The following is a 21173-nucleotide window of genomic DNA, read 5'->3' as shown; positions in this document are numbered from 1 at the left end:
TTTCTTTCAATTTTTCTTTCAATCTTTCACTCTTTCTTTCATTCTTTCTTTCAATCTTTCATTCTTTCAATCTTTCAATCTTTCTTTCATTCTTTCTTTCAATCTTTCAATCTTTCTTTCAATATTTCTTTCAATCTTTCTTACTTTCAATCTTTCTTTCATTCAATCTTTCTTTCCATCTTTCTTTCATTCTTTCCTTCAGTCTTTCAATATTTCTTTCAATCTTTCTTTCAATTTTTCTTTTTTTCAATCTTTTTTCAATCTTTCTTTCATTCTTTCTATAAATCTTTCTTTCTTTCAATCTTTCTTTCAATCTTTCAATCTTTCAATCTTTCTTTAATTCTTTTATTCATTCTTTCTTTCAGTCTTTCAATCTTTCTTTATATCTTTCTTTCAATCTTTCTTTCAATCTATCAATCTTTCAATTTTTCTTTCATTCTTTCTTTCAATCTTTATTACTTTCAATCTTTCTTTCAATCTTTCTTACTTTCATTCTCTCTTTCTTTCAATATTTCTTTCAATCTTTCAATCTTTCTTTCATTCTTTCATTCTTTCTTTCAATCGTTCTTTCATTCCTTCTTTCAATTTTTCATTATTTCTTTCAATCTTTCAATCTTTCAATCTTTCTTTCATTCTTTCTTTCAAACTTCAATCATTATTTCAATATTTAATTCTTTCAATCTTTCTTTCAATCTTTCTTTCAATCTTTCTTTTTTCAATCTTTCTTTCAATCTTTCTTTCATCCTTTCTTTCAATCTTTCGTTCAATATTTCTTTCAATCTTTCTTACTTTCAATCTATCTTTGTTTAAATCTTTCTTTCATCCTTTCTTTCAATCTTTCGTTCAATATTTCTATCAATCTTTCTTACTTTCAATCTATCTTTGTTTAAATCTTTCTTTCAATCTTTCTTTCAAACTTCAATCATTATTTCAATATTTAATTCTTTCAATCTTTCTTTCAATCTTTCTTTCAATCTTTCAATCTTTCTTTCAATCTTTCTTTCATCCTTTCTTTCAATCTTTCGTTCAATATGTCTTTCAATCTTTCTTACGTTCAATCTTTCTTTGTTTAAATCTTTCTTTCAATCTTTCTTTCAATCTTTCTTTCATTCTTTCCTTCAGTCGTTCAATCTTTCTTTCAATGTTTCTTTTTTTCAATCTTTCTTTCAATCTTTCTTTCATCCTTTCTTTCAATCTTTCGTTCAATATTTCTTTCAATCTTTCTTACTTTCAATCTTTCTTTGTTTAAATCATTCTTTCAATCTTTCTTTCAATCTTTCTTTCAATCTTTCAATCTTTCTTTCAATCTTTCTTTCATCCTTTCTTTCAATCTTTCGTTCAATATTTCTTTCAATCTTTCTTACTTTCAATCTTTCTTTGTTTAAATCTTTCTTTCAATCTTTCTTTCAAACTTTCAATCATTATTTCAATCTTTCATTCTTTCCATCTTTCTTGCAATCTTTCTTTCAATTGTTTAATCTTTCAATCTTTTTTTCAATCTTTCTTTCATTCTTTCTTTCAATCTTTCTGTCCGTCATTCTTTCTTTCAGTCTTTCTTTCAATCATTCAATCTTTCAATCTTTCTTTCTTTCAATCTTTCTTTCAATCTTTCTTTCATTCTTTATTTCAATCTTTGTTTCATTCTTTCTTTCAATCTTTCTTTCAATCTTTCTTTCAATCTTTCTTTCTTTCTTTCAAACTTTCAATCTTTATTTCAATCTTTCTTTCAATCTTTCTTTCAATCTTTCAATCTTTCTTTCAAACTTTCAATCTTTATTTCAATCTTTCAATCTTTCAATCTTTCTTTCAATCTTTCAATCTTTCTTTCATTCTTTCTTTCAATATTTCAATCTTTCAATATTTCTTTCATTCTTTCTTGCAATCTTTCAATCTTTCTTTCAATCTGCCTTTCATTTTTTCTTTCAGTCTTTCAATCTTTCTTTAAATCTTTCTTTCAATCTTTCTTTCAAACTTTCAATTTTTATTTCAATCTTTCAATCTTTCAATCTTTCTTTCAATCTTTCAATCTTTCTTTCATTCTTTCTTTCAATATTTCAATCTTTCAATCTTTCTTTCAATCTTTCTTTCATCCTTTCTTTCAATCTTTCGTTCAATATTTCTTTCAATCTTTCTTACTTTCAATCTTTCTTTGTTTAAATCATTCTTTCAATCTTTCTTTCAATCTTTCTTTCAATCTTTCTTTCAATTTTTCTTTCATCCTTTCTTCCAATCTTTCGTTCAATATTTCTTTCAATCTTTCTTACTTTCAATCTTTCTTTGTTTAAATCTTTCTTTCAATCTTTCTTTCAAACTTTCAATCATTATTTCAATCTTTCATTCTTTCCATCTTTCTTGCAATCTTTCTTTCAATTGTTTAATCTTTCAATCTTTTTTTCAATCTTTCTTTCATTCTTTCTTTCAATCTTTCTGTCCATCATTCTTTCTTTCAGTCTTTCTTTCAATCATTCAATCATTCAATCTTTCTTTCTTTCAATCTTTCTTTCAATCTTTCTTTCTATATTTCTTTCTTTCTTTCAATCTTTCTTTCAATCTTTCTTTCAAACTTTCAATCTTTATTTCAATCTTTCAATCTTTCAATCTTTCTTTCAATCTTTCAATCTTTCATTCATTCTTTCTTTCAATATTTCAATCTTTCAATCTTTCTTTCATTCATTCTTTAAATCTTTCAATCTTTCTTTCATTCTTTCTTTCAATCTATCTTACTTTCAATCCATCTTTCTTTCAATATTTCTTCCAATCGTTCAATCTTTCTTTCATTCTTTCTTTCAATCTTTCTTTTGTTAATTCTTTCAATCTTTCTTTCAATATTTCTTTCAATCTTTCTTTCTTTAAATCTTTCTTTCAATCTTTCTTTCAAACTTTCAATCTTTATTTCAATCTTTCAATCTTTCAATCTTTCTTACATTCGTTCTTTCAATCTTTCTTTAATTATTTCTTTCATTCTTTCTTTCAGTCTTTCAATCTTTCTTTAAATCTTTCTTTCAATCTTTCTTTCAATCTTTCAATCTTTCTTTCATTCTTTCATTCTTTCTTTCAATCGTTCTTTCATTCTTTCTTTCAATTTTTCATTCTTTCTTTCAATCTTTCAATCTTTCAATCTTTCTTTCAATCTTTCTTTCTTTCAATCTTTCTTTCAATCTTTCTTTCAATCTTTCTTTCATTCTTTCCTTCAGTCTTTCAATCTTTCTTTTTTTCAATCTTTCTTTCAATCTTTCTTTCATTCTTTCTTTCAATCTTTCTTTCAATCTTTCAATCTTTCTTTCAATCTTTCAATCTTTCTTTCAATATTTCTTTCCTTAAATCTTTCTTTCAATCTTTCTTTCAAACTTTCAATCATTATTTCAATCTTTCAATCTTTCAATCTTTCTTTCAATCTTTCAATCTTTCTTTCAATATTTCTTTCAATCTTTCTTTCTTTAAATCTTTCTTTCAAACTTTCTTTCAATCTTTCAATCTTTCTTACTTTCAATCTTTCTTTGTTTAAATCTCTCTTTCAAACTTTCTTTCAATCTTTATATCTTTCTTTCATTCTTTCATTCTTTCTTTCAACCTTTAAATCTTTCTTTCATTCTTTTTTTTAGTCTTTCAATCTTTCTTTAAATCTTTCTTTCAATCTTTCTTTACAACTTTCAATCTTTCAATCTTTCTTTCATTCTATCTTTCAACCTTTCTTTCAATCTTTCTTTAATTCTTTAATTCAGTCTTAAAATCTTTCTTTCAATCTTTCTTTCTTTAAATATTTTGATCTCTCAAACATTCTTTCTTTTTATCAGTCTTTTTTTGTTTCTTTCATTCATTCTTTCAATTTTACTTACTTTCAATCTTTCTTTTTTTCAATATTTCTTTCAATCTTTTAATCTTTCATTCATTCTTTCATTCTTTCTTTCAATCTTTCATTCTTTCTTTCAATCTTCCAATCTTTCAATCTCTCTTTTAATCTTTCTTTCATTTTTTCTTTCAGTCTTTCAATCTTTCTTTCAATCTTTCTTTCAATCTTTCTTTCAAACTTTCATTCTTTCTTTCAATCTTTCTTTCAATCTTTCTTTCAATCTTTCTTTCTTTTTTCAATCTTTCTTTCAATCTTTTTTTTCATTCTTACTTTTAGTCTTTCAATCTTTCTTAAAATCTTTTTTTCTTTAAATCTTTCTTTCTTCAATCTTTCTTTCAATCTTTCTTTCAATCTTTCAATCATTCAATCTTTCTTTAATTCTTTCTTTCAATCTTTCAATCTTTCAATTTTTCTTTCCATCTTTCTTACTTTCATTCTCTCTTTCTTTCAATATTTCTTTCAATCTTTCAATCTTTCTTTCATTCTTTCATTCTTTCTTTCAATCATTCTTTTATTCTTTCTTTCAATCTTTCATTCTTTCTTTCAATCTTTCAATCTTTTAATCTTTCTTTCATTCTTTTTTTTCATTCTTACTTTTAGTCTTTCAATCTTTCTTTAAATCTTTCATTCTTTAAATCTTTCTTTCTTTCAATCATTCTTTTTTCAATCTTTCTTTCAATCTTTCAATCTTTCGATCTTTCAATCTTTCTTTAATTCTTTTATTCATTCTTTCTTTCAGTCTTTCAATCTTTCTTTAAATCTTTCTTTAAATCTTTCTTTCAATCTTTCAATCTTTCAATTTTTCTTTCATTCTTTCTTTCAATCTTTTTTACTTTCAATCTTTCTTTCAATCTTTCTTACTTTCATTCTCTCTTTCTTTCAATATTCTTTCAATCTTTCAATCTTTCTTTAATTCTTTCATTCTTTCTTTCGCACTTTCAATCTTTCTTTCATTCTTTCATTCAGTCTTTCAATCTTTATTTCATTCTTTCTTTCAATCTTTCAATCTTTCAATCTTTCTTTCATTCTATCTATCAATCTTTCAATCTTTCTTTCAATATTTTTTTCAGTCTTTCAATCTTTCTTTCATTCTTTCTTTCAATCTTTCAATCTTTCAATCTTTCTTTCATTCTATCTTTCAATCTTTCAATCTTTCTTTCAATATTTTTTTCAGTCTTTAATACTTTCAATCTTTTTTTCTTTTAATCTTTCTTTCAATCTTTCACTCATTCTTTCCTTCAGTCTTTCAATCTTTCTTTCAATTTTTCTTTCAATCTTTCTTTCAAACTTTCAATCTTACTTTCAATCTTTCTTTCAATCGTTCTTATATTCTTTCTTTCAATCTTTCATTCCTTCTTTCAATCTTTCAATCATTCTTTCTTTCATTCTTTCTTTCTGTCTTTCAACCTTTCTTAAAATCTTTCTTTCAATCTTTCTTTCAAGCTTTCTTTCATTCATTCTTTCAGTCTTTCAAACATTCAATTTTTCCTTCATTCCTTCTTTCAATCTTTATTACTTTCATTCTTTCTTTCAATCTTTCATTCTTTCTTTCAATATTTCTTTCAATCTTTCTTTAATTCTTTCATTCTTTCTTTCGCACTTGCAATCTTTCTTTCATTCTTTCTTTCAGTCTTTCAATCTTTCTTTCATTCTTTCTTTCAATCTTTCAATCTTTCAATCTTTCTTTCATTCTATCTTTCAATCTTTCAATCTTTCTTTCAATATTTTTTTCAGTCTTTCAATCTTTCTTTCATTCTTTCTTTCAATCTTTCAATCTTTCAATCTTTCTTTCATTCTATCTTTCAGTCTTTCAATCTTTCTTTCAATATTTTTTCAGTCTTTAATACTTTCAATCTTTTTTTCTTTTAATCTTTCTTTCAATCTTTCACTCATTCTTTCCTTCAGTCTTTCAATCTTTCTTTCAATTTTTCTTTCAATCTTTCTTTCAAACTTTCAATCTTACTTTCAATCTTTCTTTCAATCGTTCTTATATTCTTTCTTTCAATCTTTCATTCTTTCTTTCAATCTTTCAATCATTCTTTCTTTCATTCTTTCTTTCAGTCTTTCAACCTTTCTTAAAATCTTTCTTTCAATCTTTCTTTCAAGCTTTCTTTCATTCATTCTTTCAGTCTTTCAAACATTCAATTTTTCCTTCATTCCTTCTTTCAATCTTTATTACTTTCAATCTTTCTTTCAATCTTTCAATCTTTCTTTCATTCTTTCATTCTTTCTTTCAATCGTTCTTTCAATCTTTCCTTCAATCTTTCAATCTTTCTTTCAATCTTTCTTTCAACTTTTCTTTCTTTTTTCAATCTTTCTTTCAATCTTTTTTTTCATTCCTTCTTTTAGTCTTTCAATCTTTCTTTAAATCTTTTTTTCTTTAAATCTTTCTTTCTTCAATCTTTCTTTCAATCTTTCTTTCAATCTTTCAATCATTCAATCTTTCTTTAATTCTTTCTTTCAATCTTTCAATCTTTCAATTTTTCTTTCCATCTTTCTTTCTTTCATTCTCTCTTTCTTTCAATATTTCTTTCAATCTTTCAATCTTTCTTTCATTCTTTCATTCTTTCTTTCAATCGTTCTTTCATTCTTTCTTTCAATCTTTCATTCTTTCTTTCAATCTTTCAATCTTTCAATCTTTCTTTCATTCTTTTTTTCATTCTTACTTTTAGTCTTTCAATCTTTCTTTAAATCTTTCATTCTTTAAATCTTTCTTTCTTTCAATCATTCTTTTTTCAATCTTTCTTTCAATCTTTCAATCTTTCGATCTTTCAATCTTTCTTTAATTCTTTTATTCATTCTTTCTTTCAGTCTTTCAATCTTTCTTTAAATCTTTCTTTAAATCTTTCTTTCAATCTTTCAATCTTTCAATTTTTCTTTCATTCTTTCTTTCAATCTTTTTTACTTTCAATCTTTCTTTCAATCTTTCTTACTTTCATTCTCTCTTTCTTTCAATATTCTTTCAATCTTTCAATCTTTCTTTAATTCTTTCATTCTTTCTTTCGCACTTTCAATCTTTCTTTCATTCTTTCTTTCAGTCTTTCAATCTTTATTTCATTCTTTCTTTCAATCTTTCAATCTTTCAATCTTTCTTTCATTCTATCTTTCAATCTTTCAATCTTTCTTTCAATATTTTCTTCAGTCTTTCAATCTTTCTTTCATTCTTTCTTTCAATCTTTCAATCTTTCAATCTTTCTTTCATTCTATCTTTCAATCTTTCAATCTTTCTTTCAATATTTTTTTCAGTCTTTAATACTTTCAATCTTTTTTTCTTTTAATCTTTCTTTCAATCTTTCACTCATTCTTTCCTTCAGTCTTTCAATCTTTCTTTCAATTTTTCTTTCAATCTTTCTTTCAAACTTTCAATCTTACTTTCAATCTTTCTTTCAATCGTTCTTATATTCTTTCTTTCAATCTTTCATTCTTTCTTTCAATCTTTCAATCATTCTTTCTTTCATTCTTTCTTTCAGTCTTTCAATCTTTCTTAAAATCTTTCTTTCAATCTTTCTTTCAAGCTTTCTTTCATTCATTCTTTCAGTCTTTCAAACATTCAACTTTTCCTTCATTCCTTCTTTCAATCTTTATTACTTTCATTCTTTCTTTCAATCTTTCATTCTTTCTTTCAATATTTCTTTCAATCTTTCTTTAATTCTTTCATTCTTTCTTTCGCACTTTCAATCTTTCTTTCATTCTTTCTTTCAGTCTTTCAATCTTTCTTTCATTCTTTCTTTCAATCTTTCAATCTTTCTTTCATTCTATCTTTCAATCTTTCAATCTTTCTTTCAATATTTTTTTCAGTCTTTCAATTTTTTTTTCATTCTTTCTTTCAATCTTTCAATCTTTCAATCTTTCTTTCATTCTATCTTTCAGTCTTTAAATCTTTCTTTCAATCTTTCTTTCAATCGTTCTTTCTTTCTTTTAGTCTTTCTTTCAATCTTTCAATTTTTCAATCTTTCTTTCATTCTTTCTTTTAATCTTTCAATCTTTCTTTCATTGAATCTTTCAATCTTTCTTTCTTTTTTCAATCTTTCTTGCAATCTTTCTTTCAGTCTTTCAATATTTCTTTCAAACTTTCAATCTTTCTTTCAATCTTTCAATCTTTCAATCTTTCTTTCAATTTTTCTTTCAATCTTTCACTCTTTCTTTCATTCTTTCTTTCAATCTTTCAATCTTTCAATCTTTCTTTCAATATTTTTTTCAGTCTTTCAATCTTTCTTTCAATCTTTCTTTCAATCTTTCAATCTTTCAATCTTTCTTTCATTCTATCTTTCAGTCTTTAAATCTTTCTTTCAATATTTTTTTCAGTCTTTAATACTTTCAATCTTTTTTTCTTTTAATCTTTCTTTCAATCTTTCACTCATTCTTTCCTTCAGTCTTTCAATCTTTCTTTCAATTTTTCTTTCAATCTTTCTTTCAAACTTTCAATCTTACTTTCAATCTTTCTTTCAATCGTTCTTATATTCTTTCTTTCAATCTTTCATTCTTTCTTTCAATCTTTCAATCATTCTTTCTTTCATTCTTTCTTTCAGTCTTTCAACCTTTCTTAAAATCTTTCTTTCAATCTTTCTTTCAAGCTTTCTTTCATTCATTCTTTCAGTCTTTCAAACATTCAACTTTTCCTTCATTCCTTCTTTCAATCTTTATTACTTTCATTCTTTCTTTCAATCTTTCATTCTTTCTTTCAATATTTCTTTCAATCTTTCTTTAATTCTTTCATTCTTTCTTTCGCACTTTCAATCTTTCTTTCATTCTTTCTTTCAGTCTTTCAATCTTTCTTTCATTCTTTCTTTCAATCTTTCAATCTTTCTTTCATTCTATCTTTCAATCTTTCAATCTTTCTTTCAATATTTTTTTCAGTCTTTCAATTTTTTTTTCATTCTTTCTTTCAATCTTTCAATCTTTCAATCTTTCTTTCATTCTATCTTTCAGTCTTTAAATCTTTCTTTCAATCTTTCTTTCAATCGTTCTTTCTTTCTTTTAGTCTTTCTTTCAATCTTTCAATTTTTCAATCTTTCTTTCATTCTTTCTTTTAATCTTTCAATCTTTCTTTCATTGAATCTTTCAATCTTTCTTTCTTTTTTCAATCTTTCTTGCAATCTTTCTTTCAGTCTTTCAATATTTCTTTCAAACTTTCAATCTTTCTTTCAATCTTTCAATCTTTCAATCTTTCTTTCAATTTTTCTTTCAATCTTTCACTCTTTCTTTCATTCTTTCTTTCAATCTTTCAATCTTTCAATCTTTCTTTCAATATTTTTTTCAGTCTTTCAATCTTTCTTTCAATCTTTCTTTCAATCTTTCAATCTTTCAATCTTTCTTTCATTCTATCTTTCAGTCTTTAAATCTTTCTTTCAATATTTTTTCAGTCTTTAATACTTTCAATCTTTTTTTCTTTTAATCTTTCTTTCAATCTTTCACTCATTCTTTCCTTCAGTCTTTCAATCTTTCTTTCAATTTTTCTTTCAATCTTTCTTTCAAACTTTCAATCTTACTTTCAATCTTTCTTTCAATCGTTCTTATATTCTTTCTTTCAATCTTTCATTCTTTCTTTCAATCTTTCAATCATTCTTTCTTTCATTCTTTCTTTCAGTCTTTCAACCTTTCTTAAAATCTTTCTTTCAATCTTTCTTTCAAGCTTTCTTTCATTCATTCTTTCAGTCTTTCAAACATTCAATTTTTCCTTCATTCCTTCTTTCAATCTTTATTACTTTCAATCTTTCTTTCAATCTTTCAATCTTTCTTTCATTCTTTCATTCTTTCTTTCAATCGTTCTTTCAATCTTTCCTTCAATCTTTCAATCTTTCTTTCAATCTTTCTTTCAACTTTTCTTTCTTTTTTCAATCTTTCTTTCAATCTTTTTTTTCATTCCTTCTTTTAGTCTTTCAATCTTTCTTTAAATCTTTTTTTCTTTAAATCTTTCTTTCTTCAATCTTTCTTTCAATCTTTCTTTCAATCTTTCAATCATTCAATCTTTCTTTAATTCTTTCTTTCAATCTTTCAATCTTTCAATTTTTCTTTCCATCTTTCTTTCTTTCATTCTCTCTTTCTTTCAATATTTCTTTCAATCTTTCAATCTTTCTTTCATTCTTTCATTCTTTCTTTCAATCGTTCTTTCATTCTTTCTTTCAATCTTTCATTCTTTCTTTCAATCTTTCAATCTTTCAATCTTTCTTTCATTCTTTTTTTTCATTCTTACTTTTAGTCTTTCAATCTTTCTTTAAATCTTTCATTCTTTAAATCTTTCTTTCTTTCAATCATTCTTTTTTCAATCTTTCTTTCAATCTTTCAATCTTTCGATCTTTCAATCTTTCTTTAATTCTTTTATTCATTCTTTCTTTCAGTCTTTCAATCTTTCTTTAAATCTTTCTTTAAATCTTTCTTTCAATCTTTCAATCTTTCAATTTTTCTTTCATTCTTTCTTTCAATCTTTTTTACTTTCAATCTTTCTTTCAATCTTTCTTACTTTCATTCTCTCTTTCTTTCAATATTCTTTCAATCTTTCAATCTTTCTTTAATTCTTTCATTCTTTCTTTCGCACTTTCAATCTTTCTTTCATTCTTTCTTTCAGTCTTTCAATCTTTATTTCATTCTTTCTTTCAATCTTTCAATCTTTCAATCTTTCTTTCATTCTATCTTTCAATCTTTCAATCTTTCTTTCAATATTTTTTTCAGTCTTTCAATCTTTCTTTCATTCTTTCTTTCAATCTTTCAATCTTTCAATCTTTCTTTCATTCTATCTTTCAATCTTTCAATCTTTCTTTCAATATTTTTTTCAGTCTTTAATACTTTCAATCTTTTTTTCTTTTAATCTTTCTTTCAATCTTTCACTCATTCTTTCCTTCAGTCTTTCAATCTTTCTTTCAATTTTTCTTTCAATCTTTCTTTCAAACTTTCAATCTTACTTTCAATCTTACTTTCAATCTTTCTTTCAATCGTTCTTATATTCTTTCTTTCAATCTTTCATTCTTTCTTTCAATCTTTCAATCATTCTTTCTTTCATTCTTTCTTTCAGTCTTTCAACCTTTCTTAAAATCTTTCTTTCAAGCTTTCTTTCAAGCTTTCTTTCATTCATTCTTTCAGTCTTTCAAACATTCAACTTTTCCTTCATTCCTTCTTTCAATCTTTATTACTTTCATTCTTTCTTTCAATCTTTCATTCTTTCTTTCAATATTTCTTTCAATCTTTCTTTAATTCTTTCATTCTTTCTTTCGCACTTTCAATCTTTCTTTCATTCTTTCTTTCAGTCTTTCAATCTTTCTTTCATTCTTTCTTTCAATCTTTCAATCTTTCTTTCATTCTATCTTTCAATCTTTCAATCTTTCTTTCAATATTTTTTTCAGTCTTTCAATTTTTTTTTCATTCTTTCTTTCAATCTTTCAATCTTTCAATCTTTCTTTCATTCTATCTTTCAGTCTTTAAATCTTTCTTTCAATATTTTTTTCAGTCTTTAATACTTTCAATCTTTTTTCTTTTAATCTTTCTTTCAATCTTTCACTCATTCTTTCCTTCAGTCTTTCAATCTTTCTTTCAATTTTTCTTTCAATCTTTCTTTCAAACTTTCAACCTTACTTTCAATCTTTCTTTCAATCGTTCTTATATTCTTTCTTTCAATCTTTCATTCTTTCTTTCAATCTTTCAATCATTCTTTCTTTCATTCTTTCTTTCAGTCTTTCAACCTTTCTTAAAATCTTTCTTTCAATCTTTCATTCATTCTTTCAGTCTTTCAAACATTCAATTTTTCCTTCATTCCTTCTTTCAATCTTTATTACTTTCAATCTTTCTTTCAATCTTTCAATCTTTCTTTCATTCTTTCATTCTTTCTTTCAATCGTTCTTTCAATCTTTCCTTCAATCTTTCAATCTTTCTTTCATACTTTCATTCTTTCTTCCAATCTTTCTTTCAATCTTTCAATGTTTCTTTCATTCTTTCATTTTTTCTTTCAACCTTTCAATCTTTCTTTCATTCTTTTTTTAGTCTTTCAATCTTTCTTTAAATCTTTCTTTCAATCTTTCTTTACAACTTTTAATCTTTCAATCTTTCTTTCATTCTATCTTTCAACCTTTCTTTCAATCTTTCTTTAATTCTTTAATTCAGTCTTAAAATCTTTCTTTCAATCTTTCTTTCTTTAAATATTTTGATCTCTCAAACATTCTTTCTTTTTATCAGTCTTTTTTTGTTTCTTTCATTCATTCTTTCAATTTTTCTTACTTTCAATCTTTCTTTTTTTCAATATTTCTTTCAATCTTTTAATCTTTCATTCATTCTTTCATTCTTTCTTTCAATCTTTCATTCTTTCTTTCAATCTTTCAATCTTTCAATCTCTCTTTTAATCTTTCTTTCATTTTTTCTTTCAGTCTTTCAATCTTTCTTTCAATCTTTCTTTCAATCTTTCTTTCAATCTTTCTTTCAAACTTTCATTCTTTCTTTCAATCTTTCTTTCAATCTTTCTTTCAATCTTTCTTTCTTTTTTCAATCTTTCTTTCAATCTTTCTTTCAATCTTTCAATCATTCAATCTTTCTTTAATTCTTTCTTTCAATCTTTCAATCTTTCAATTTTTCTTTCCATCTTTCTTACTTTCATTCACTCTTTCTTTCAATATTTCTTTCAATCTTTCAATCTTTCTTTCATTCTTTCATTCTTTCTTTCAATCGTTCTTTCATTCTTTCTTTCAATCTTTCAATCTTTCAATCTTTCTTTCATTCTTTTTTTTCATTCTTACTTTCATTCTTTAAATCTTTCTTTCTTTCAATCATTCTTTTTTCAATCTTTCTTTCAATCTTTCAATCTTTCGATCTTTCAATCTTTCTTTAATTCTTTTATTCATTCTTTCTTTCAGTCTTTCAATCTTTCTTTAAATCTTTCTTTAAATCTTTCTTTCAATCTTTCAATCTTTCAATTTTTCTTTCATTCTTTCTTTCAATCTTTTTTACTTTCAATCTTTCTTTCAATCTTTCTTACTTTCATTCTCTCTTTCTTTCAATATTCTTTCAATCTTTCAATCTTTCTTTCATTCTTTCATTCTTTCTTTCAATCGTTCTTTTATTCTTTCTTTCAATCTTTCATTCTTTCTTTAATTCTTTCTTTCAATCTTTCTTTCAAGCTTTCTTTCAATCGTTCTTACTTTCAATCTTTCTTTCTTTCTTTCTTTCAGTATTTCTTTCAATCTTTCAATCTTTCTTTCATTCTTTCATTCTTTCTCTCAATCTTTCTTTCTTTCAATCTTTCAATCTTTCTTTCATTCATTCTTTCAGTCTTTCAAACTTTCAATTTTTCCTTTATTCCTTCTTTCAATCTTTATTACTTTCAATCTTTCTTTCAATCTTTCTTTCGTTCTTTCATTCTTTCTTTCAATCGTTCTTTCAATATTTCCTTCAATCTTTCAATCTTTCTTTCATACTTTCATTCTTTCTTTCAATCTTTCTTTCTATCTTTCAATCTTTCTTTCATTCTTTCATTCTTTCTTTCAACCTTTCAATCTTTCTTTCATTCTTTTTTTTAGTCTTTCAATCTTTCTTTAAATCTTTCTTTCAATCTTTCTTTCAAACTTTCAATATTTCAATCTTTCTTTCATTCTATCTTTCAACCTTTCTTTCAATCTTTTAATCTTTCATTCATTCTTTCATTCTTTCTTTCAATCTTTCATTCTTTCTTTCAATCTTTCAATCTTTCAATCTCTCTTTTAATCTTTCTTTCAATTTTTCTTTCCATCTTTATTACTTTCATTCTCTCTTTCTTTCAATATTTCTTTCAAACTTTCTTTCATTCTTTCATTCTTTCTTTCAATCGTTCTTTCATTCTTTCTTTCAATCTTTCATTCTTTCTTTCAATCTTTCAATCTTTCAATCTTTCTTTCATTCTTTTTTTTCATTCTTTCATTCTTTCTTTCAATCTTTCATTCTTTCTTTCAATCTTTCAATCTTTCAATCTTTCTTTCATTCTTTTTTTTCATTCTTACTTTTAGTCTTTCAATCTTTCTTTAAATCTTTCATTCTTTAAATCTTTCTTTCTTTCAATCATTCTTTTTTCAATCTTTCTTTCAATCTTTCAATCTTTCAATCTTTCTTTAATTCTTTTATTCATTCTTTCTTTCAGTCTTTCAATCTTTCTTTCAATCTTTCTTACTTTCATTCTCTCTTTCTTTCAATATTCTTTCAATCTTTCAATCTTTCTTTCATTCTTTCATTCTTTCTTTCAATCGTTCTTTTATTCTTTCTTTCAATCTTTCAATCTTTCTTTCAATCTTTCATTCTTTCAATCTTTCTTTCATTCTTTCTTTCAATCTTTCTTTCAAGCTTTCTTTCAATCGTTCTTACTTTCAATCTTTCTTTCTTTCTTTCAGTATTTCTTTCAATCTTTCAATCTTTCTTTCATTCTTTCATTCTTTCTTTCAATCTTTCTTTCTTTCAATCTTTCAATCTTTCCTTCATTCCTTCTTTCAATCTTTATTACTTTCAATCTTTCTTTCAATCTTTCAATCTTTCTTTCATTCTTTCATTCTTTCTTTCAATCTTTCTTTCAATATTTCTTTCTTTCTTTCAATCTTTCTTTCAATCTTTCTTTCAAACTTTCAATCTTTATTTCAATCTTTCAATCTTTCAATCTTTCTTTCAATCTTTCAATCTTTCATTCATTCTTTCTTTCAATATTTCAATCTTTCAATCTTTCTTTCATTCATTCTTTAAATCTTTCAATCTTTCTTTCATTCTTTCTTTCAATCTATCTTACTTTCAATCCATCTTTCTTTCAATATTTCTTCCAATCGTTCAATCTTTCTTTCATTCTTTCTTTCAATCTTTCTTTTGTTAATTCTTTCAATCTTTCTTTCAATATTTCTTTCAATCTTTCTTTCTTTAAATCTTTCTTTCAATCTTTCTTTCAAACTTTCAATCTTTATTTCAATCTTTCAATCTTTCAATCTTTCTTACATTCGTTCTTTCAATCTTTCTTTAATTATTTCTTTCATTCTTTCTATCAGTCTTTCAATCTTTCTTTAAATCTTTCTTTCAATCTTTCTTTCAATCTTTCAATCTTTCTTTCATTCTTTCATTCTTTCTTTCAATCGTTCTTTCATTCTTTCTTTCAATTTTTCATTCTTTCTTTCAATCTTTCAATCTTTCAATCTTTCTTTCAATCTTTCTTTCTTTCAATCTTTCTTTCAATCTTTCTTTCAATCTTTCTTTCATTCTTTCCTTCAGTCTTTCAATCTTTCTTTCAATCTTTCTTTTTTTCAATCTTTCTTTCAATCTTTCTTTCATTCTTTCTTTCAATCTTTCTTTCAATCTTTCAATCTTTCTTTCAATATTTCTTTCAATCTTTCTTACTTTCAATCTTTCTTTCCTTAAATCTTTCTTTCAATCTTTCTTTCAAACTTTCAATCATTATTTCAATCTTTCAATCTTTCAATCTTTCTTTCAATCTTTCAATCTTTCTTTCAATATTTCTTTCAAACATTCAATCTTTCTTTCAATCTTTCAATCTTTCAATCTTTCTTTCAATCTTTCAATCTTTCTTTCAATATTTCTTTCAAACATTCAATCTTTCTTTCAATCTTTCAATCTTTCAATCTTTCTTTCATTCTTTCCTTCAGTCTTTCAACCTTTTTTTCAATCATTCTGTCAATCTTTCAATCTTTCTTTCATTCTTTCTTTCAATCTTTCAATCTTGCTTTCATTCTTTCTTCCTTTCAATTTTTCTATCTTTCAATATTGGTTCCAATCGTTCAATCTTTCTTTCATTATTTCTTTCAATCTTTCTTTCTTTCAATCTTTCTTTCCAACTTTCTTTCAATCTTTCTTTCATTCTTTCTTTCAATATTTCCTTTTTCAATCTTTCTTCCAATCTTTCTTTCAATTGTTTAATCTTTCATTCTTTCTTTCATTCATTCATTCTTTCTTTCAATCGTTCTTTCATTCTTTCTTTCAATCTTTCAATCTTTCTTTAAATATTTCTTTCGATCTTTAATACTTTCAATCTTTTTTCAAACATTCAATCTTTCTTTCAATATTTCAATCTTTCAATCTTTCTTCCAATCTTTCTTTCATTCTTTCTTTCAATCTTTCTTTCATTCTTTCTTTCAATATTTCAATCTTTCAATCTTTCTTTCATTCTTTCTTGCAATCTTTCAATCTTTCTTTCATTCTTTCTTTCAAACCTTCTTACTTTCAATCTTTCTTTCAATCTGCCTTTCATTCTTTCTTTCAGTCTTTCAATCTTTCTTTAAATCTTTCTTTCAATCTTTCTTTCAAACTTTCAATCTTTATTTAAATCTTTCAATCTTTCAATCTTTCTTTCAATCTTTCAATCTTTCTTTCATTCTTTCTTTCAATCTTTCAATCTTTCTTTCATTCTTTCTTTCAATCTATCTTACTTTCAATCTTTCTTTCTTTCAATATTGTTTCCAATCGTTCAATCTTTCTTTCATTCTTTCTTTCAATCTTTCTTTTGTTATTTCTTTCAATCTTTCTTTCTTTCCATCTTTCTTTCAATCTTTCTTTTATTATTTCTTTCAATCTTTCTTTTTTCAATCTTTCTTGCAATCTTTCTTTCAATTGTTTAATCTTTCAATCTTTCTTTCATTCTTTCTTTCAATCTTTCTTTCATTCTTTCTTTCAATCTTTCTGTCCGTCAATCTTTCTTTCAGTCTTTCTTTCAATCATTCAATCTTTCAATCTTTCCTTCAATATTTCTTTCTTTCAATCTTTCTTTCAATCTTTATTTCATTCTTTCCATCAGTCTTTCAATCTTTCTTTCAATCTTTCTTTCAATCTTTCTTTTTTCAATCTTTCTTTCAATATTTCTTTCAATCTTTCTTACTTTCAATCTTTCTTTCTTTAAATCTTTTTTTCAATCTTTCTTTCAAACTTTTAATCTTTATTTCAATCTTTCAATCTTTCAATCTTTCAATCTTTCTTTCATCTTTCAATCTTTCTTTCATTCTTTCTTTCAATATTTCAATCTTTCAATCTTTCTTTCATTCTTTCTTACTTTCAATTTTTCTATCTTTATTTCTTTCAATCTTTCTTTCCATCTATCTTTCAATCTTTCTTTCATTCTTTCTTTCATTCTTTCTTACTTTCAATTTTTCTATCTTTATTTCTTTCAATCTTTCTTTCCATCTATCTTTCAATCTTTCTTTCATTCTTTCTTTCAATCTTTCTTTTGTTATTTCTTTCAATCTTTCTTTCTTTCAATATTTCTTTCATTCTTTCTTTCAATCTTTCTTTTTTCAATCTTTCTTGCAATCTTTCTTTCAATTTTTGAATCTTTCAATCTTTCTTTCATTCTTTCTTTCAGTCTTTCAGTCTGTCAATCTTTCTTTCAGTCTTTCTTTCAATCATTCAATCTTTCAATCTTTCTTTCTTTCAATCTTTCAATCTTTCTTTCATTCTTTCATTCTTTCTTTCAATCTTTCTTTTTTAAATCTTACTTGCAATCTTTCTTTCAATTGTTGAATCTTTCAATCTTTCTTTCATTCTTTCTTTCAATCTTTCTGTCTTTCAATTTTTCATTCAATCTTTCTTTCATTCCTTCTTCAATCATACTTTCAAATTTTCTTTCAATCTTTCTTTTTTTAATCCTTCTTGCAATCATTCTTTCATTTGTTGAATCTTTCAATCTTTCTTTCATTCTTTCTTCCAGTCTTTCAATCTTTTTTTCAATCTTTCTTTCAATCTTTCAATTTTTCAATCTTTCTTTCATTCTTTCTTTTAATCTTTCAATCTTTCTTTCATTGTTTCTTTCAATCTTTCTGTCTTTCAATATTTCATTCAATCTTACTTTCATTCCTTCTTTCAATCTTTCTTTCAAATTTTCTTTCAATCTTTCTTTTTTCAATCTTTCTTTCAATCTTTCTTTCAATCTTTCTTTCAATCTTTCAGTCGTTCAAATTTTCTTTCAATCTTTCTTTCAATCTTTCATCTTCAATCTTTCAATCTATCTTTCAGTCTTTCTTTCAATCTTTCAATCTTTCAATCTTACTTTCAATATTTCTTTCTTTCAATCTTTCTTTCAATCTTTCTTTCATTCTTTCCATCAGTCTTTCAATCTTTCTTTCAATCTTTCTTTCAATCTTTCTTTCAATCTTTCTTTCATTCTTTCTTTCAATCTTTCGTTCAATCTTTCAATCTTTCTTTCAATATTTCTTTCAATCTTTCTTACTTTCAATCTTTCTTTCTTAAAATCTTTCTTTCAATCTTTCTTTCAAACTTTCATTCTTTATTTCAATCTTTCAATCTTTCAATCTTTCTTTCATTCTTTCTTTCAATCTTTCTTTCAATCTTTCAATCTTTCTTTCAATATTTCTTTCAATCTTTCTTTCTTTAAATCTTTCTTTCAATCTTTCTTTCAAACTTTCAATCTTTATTTCAATCTTTCAATCTTTCAATCTTTCTTTCAATCTTTCAATCTTTCTTTCATTCTTTCTTTCAATATTTCAATCTTTCAACCTTTCTTTCATTCTTTCTTTCAATCTTTCAATCTTTCTTTAATTTTTTCTTTCAATCTTTCTTACTTTCAATTTTTCTATCTTTCAATATTTCTTCCAATCTTTCAATCTTTCTTTTGTTATTCTTTCAATCTTTCTTTCCATCTATCTATCAATCTTTTTTTCATTCTTTCTTTCAATCTTTCTTTTTTCAATCTTTCTTGCAAACTTTCTTTCAATTGTTTAATCTTTCAATCTTTCTTTCATTCTTTCTTTCAGTCTTTCAATCTTTTTTTCATTCTTTCTTTCAATATTTCAATCTTTCAATCTTTCTGTCATTCTTTCTGTCAATCTTTCAATCTTTCTTGTAATCTTTCTTTCAATTGTTTAATCTTTCAATCTTTCTTTCATTCTTTCTTTCAATCTTTCTTTCATTCTTTCTTTCAATCTTTCTGTCCGTCAATCTTTCTTTCAGTCTTTCTTTCAATCATTCAATCTTTCAATCTTTCCTTCAATATTTCTTTCTTTCAATCTTTCTTTCAATCTTTATTTCATTCTTTCCATCAGTCTTTCAATCTTTCTTTCAATCTTTCTTTCAATCTTTCTTTTTTCAATCTTTCTTTCAATATTTCTTTCAATCTTTCTTACTTTCAATCTTTCTTTCTTTAAATCTTTCTTTCAATCTTTCTTTCAAACTTTTAATCTTTATTTCAATCTTTCAATCTTTCAATCTTTCTTTCATCTTTCAATCTTTCTTTCATTCTTTCTTTCAATATTTCAATCTTTCAATCTTTCTTTCATTCTTTCTTACTTTCAATTTTTCTATCTTTATTTCTTTCAATCTTTCTTTCCATCTATCTTTCAATCTTTCTTTCATTCTTTCTTTCAATCTTTCTTTTGTTATTTCTTTCAATCTTTCTTTCTTTCAATATTTCTTGCAATCTTTCTTTCAATTTTTGAATCTTTCAATCTTTCTTTCATTCTTTCTTTCAGTCTTTCAGTCTGTCAATCTTTCTTTCAGTCTTTCTTTCAATCATTCAATCTTTCAATCTTTCTTTCTTTCAATCTTTCAATCTTTCTTTCATTCTTTCATTCTTTCTTTCAATCTTTCTTTTTTAAATCTTACTTGCAATCTTTCTTTCAATTGTTGAATCTTTCAATCTTTCTTTCATTCTTTCTTTCAATCTTTCTGTCTTTCAATTTTTCATTCAATCTTTCTTTCATTCCTTCTTCAATCATACTTTCAAATTTTCTTTCAATCTTTCTTTTTTTAATCTTTCTTGCAATCATTCTTTCATTTGTTGAATCTTTCAATCTTTCTTTCATTCTTTCTTCCAGTCTTTCAATCTTTTTTTCAATCTTTCTTTCAATCTTTCAATTTTTCAATCTTTCTTTCATTCTTTCTTTTAATCTTTCAATCTTTCTTTCATTGTTTCTTTCAATCTTTCTGTCTTTCAATATTTCATTCAATCTTACTTTCATTCCTTCTTTCAATCTTTCTTTCAAATTTTCTTTCAATCTTTCTTTTTTCAATCTTTCTTTCAATCTTTCTTTCATTCTTTCTTTCAGTCTTTGAAAATTTGTTTCAAACTTTCAATCTTTCTTTCAATCTTTCAGTCGTTCAATCTTTCTTTCAATCTTTCTTTCAATCTTTCATCTTCAATCTTTCAATCTATCTTTCAGTCTTTCTTTCAATCTTTCAATCTTTCAATCTTACTTTCAATATTTCTTTCTTTCAATCTTTCTTTCAATCTTTCTTTCATTCTTTCCTTCAGTCTTTCAATCTTTCTTTCAATCTTTCTTTCAATCTTTCTTTCAATCTTTCTTTCATTCTTTCTTTCAATCTTTCTTTCAATCTTTCAATCTTTCTTTCAATATTTCTTTCAATCTTTCTTACTTTCAATCTTTCTTTCTTAAAATCTTTCTTTCATTCTTTTTTTAGTCTTTCAATCTTTCTTTAAATCTTTCTTTCAATCTTTCTTTACAACTTTCAATCTTTCAATCTTTCTTTCATTCTATCTTTCAACCTTTCTTTCAATCTTTCTTTCTTTAAATATTTTGATCTTTCAAACATTCTTTCTTTTTATCAGTCTTTTTTAGTTTCTTTCATTCATTCTTTCAATTTTTCTTACTTTCAATCTTTCTTTTTTTCAATATTTCTTTCAATCTTTTAATCTTTCATTCATTCTTTCATTCTTTCTTTCAATCTTTCATTCTTTCTTTCAATCTTTCAATCTTTCAATCTCTCTTTTAATCTTTCTTTCATTTTTTCTTTCAGTCTTTCAATCTTTCTTTCAATCTTTCTTTCAAACTTTCATTCTTTCTTTCAATCTTTCTTTCAAGCTTTCTTTCAATCTTTCTTTCTTTTTTCAATCTTTCTTTCAATCTTTTTTTTCATTCTTACTTTTAGTCTTTCAATCTTTCTTTAAATATTTTTTTCTTTAAATCTTTCTTTCTTCAATCTTTCTTTCAATTTTTCTTTCAATCTTTCAATCATTCAATCTTTCTTTAATTCTTTCTTTCAATCTTTCAATTTTTCTTTCCATCTTTCTTACTTTCATTCTCTCTTTCTTTCAATATTTCTTTCAATCTTTCAATCTTTCTTTCATTCTTTCATTCTTTCTTTCAATCGTTCTTTCATTCTTTCTTTCAATCTTTCATTCTTTCTTTCAATCTTTCAATCTTTCAATCTTTCTTTCATTCTTTTTTTTCATTCTTACTTTTAGTCTTTCAATCTTTCTTTAAATCTTTCATTCTTTAAATCTTTCTTTCTTTTAATCATTCTTTTTTCAATCTTTCTTTCAATCTTTCAATCTTTCGATCTTTCAATCTTTCTTTAATTCTTTTATTCATTCTTTCTTTCAGTCTTTCAATCTTTCTCTAAATCTTTCTTTAAATCTTTC

Source organism: Zeus faber (genome assembly GCF_960531495.2).
Source record: "Zeus faber genome assembly, chromosome: 14".
In the NCBI taxonomy this organism is placed as follows: Eukaryota; Metazoa; Chordata; class Actinopteri; order Zeiformes; family Zeidae; genus Zeus; species Zeus faber.
The sequence above is the reverse complement of the archived record's forward strand: the minus strand, read 5'-3'. Positions refer to the sequence as shown.